We start from the raw sequence: 395 nt of genomic DNA on the forward strand, positions 1-395 counted from the left end.
TACATGTTTGTGAGTATGCCTTATGAGTAGATGCTAAAACCAGTTTCCCACAAAACCTAGTTTTTATACAGGCGCACGTTCCCTGTGTTTACCAGTATGAGACAGTCATGAGATTGTGCACTGCTGTTGATTGCAGCATTCCATGTGATGGCATTGCCTGTAACAAATTTCACTGGCAGTGTGAAACAGTGCCCAGCCTGCAGATTAACCTCCACTCGTGAGGTCAGCTCTATGAGGCTGAGCTATTTTAGACCTGTCTTGATAAGGGCTTAATGAGTTTGCCTTACTGTCATGGTCAAATGCTGGTCCCCCTTTCAACCCATCGGGGCTAGCATGCTGGCAACCCCTTGCAATATCCTGGAATACCTCCTAAGCATTCATCAAGGATTTTGGCA

This window comes from Oncorhynchus mykiss, chromosome 29, assembly GCF_057628025.1.
Source record: "Oncorhynchus mykiss isolate SJ-2025 chromosome 29, ASM5762802v1, whole genome shotgun sequence".
Lineage (NCBI taxonomy): Eukaryota > Metazoa > Chordata > Actinopteri > Salmoniformes > Salmonidae > Oncorhynchus > Oncorhynchus mykiss.